Source organism: Poecilia latipinna, unplaced genomic scaffold (assembly GCF_001443285.1).
Source record: "Poecilia latipinna isolate Pla-1442-1.1 unplaced genomic scaffold, P_latipinna-1.0 Scaffold2215, whole genome shotgun sequence".
NCBI lineage: Eukaryota > Metazoa > Chordata > Actinopteri > Cyprinodontiformes > Poeciliidae > Poecilia > Poecilia latipinna.
This window is the reverse complement of record NW_015114831.1, coordinates 116,435-117,304: the sequence shown is the minus strand read 5'-3', so window position 1 is coordinate 117,304 and position 870 is coordinate 116,435. Positions and strand designations below refer to the sequence as shown.

General features: G+C 43.1%; 1 long non-coding RNA gene across 1 annotated transcript in view; it reads left to right on the top strand.

The window, feature by feature from the left end:
- The first annotated feature begins 394 nt into the window (after nucleotides 1-394).
- LOC106936781 (uncharacterized) overlaps nucleotides 395-870 on the top strand; it is a 15,354-nt gene continuing 14,878 nt past the window's right edge. Inside the window, exons 1-2 of the long non-coding RNA XR_001422219.1 lie at nucleotides 395-433; nucleotides 477-752. This is a non-coding gene — a long non-coding RNA (uncharacterized LOC106936781). The remainder of the gene's footprint in view (nucleotides 434-476; nucleotides 753-870) is intronic.

Below are 870 nucleotides of genomic sequence, written 5' to 3'. Positions count from 1 at the left end.
CGTCGTCTGCCTGCAACATAAAGCTGCAAATAACAGGGAGACACTTCAAACAGCATATGTTGGGATAATTAGCAACCCAAACAATTAGCATTTTAGACACCTCACCAATTATTTTCAGTTCTGTTCCAGAGAGGAGGAGGCGGAAGGAGAGATGAAGAGGAGAAATGAGGAGCGACTGAAGACAAGCAGAAGGAGCCAGACAGGAGAAGGAAATTTAAAACATTCTCTTTTTTTCAGGGCAGAATCACATTTTTTTTATTTAAGCAGGAAGGTGAAAAATACTCAGGAATATTAACTGATGGAGGAAACAAGTGGTTGTTTCCTCTTGTCAGAACCAGACAGAACCAGAGTCTCATCTATCAGAACCGTCATCGTCACCTTATGTTTAGAACATGTTCAGATTCAGTTAAAATCATGTTGAGATCAGGTTCATGTGCTGAAGGCTCTACTTTATCTGATGCTTTCATACTGAGCAGTCCTCAGCTTTCTGATTGGCTGCATCTTGACCAGCTATCCTCTCATTGGTTCAGAGAGCCAACAAAATGTTTCGAAACACAATAATTTAGTTTTGATATATTCAGCAGTCCAACAGTGAAAATGTTTGATTATCCGTCTTTTCCTCCAGTCATTCAGATCCGTCTCAACCTGAACCGAATCAATTCTGACAGACTTTAGGGATGATTCACACCGGCCCAGTTCGGTCCACTTTAACCAGTCTGTCTGCCTAGTCAAAGTCCGGCCCAGTTGGTGAAGTGTGAATGCTAACTGACCTCTGACTTCTGGTCCTCCAAGTCTCGGTCTGGGTTCGGTTGAAGTGAACTCTGGTTCGGTTTGAATGTGAAAGCCAAGCGGACCAGAGACCGCTCCAAA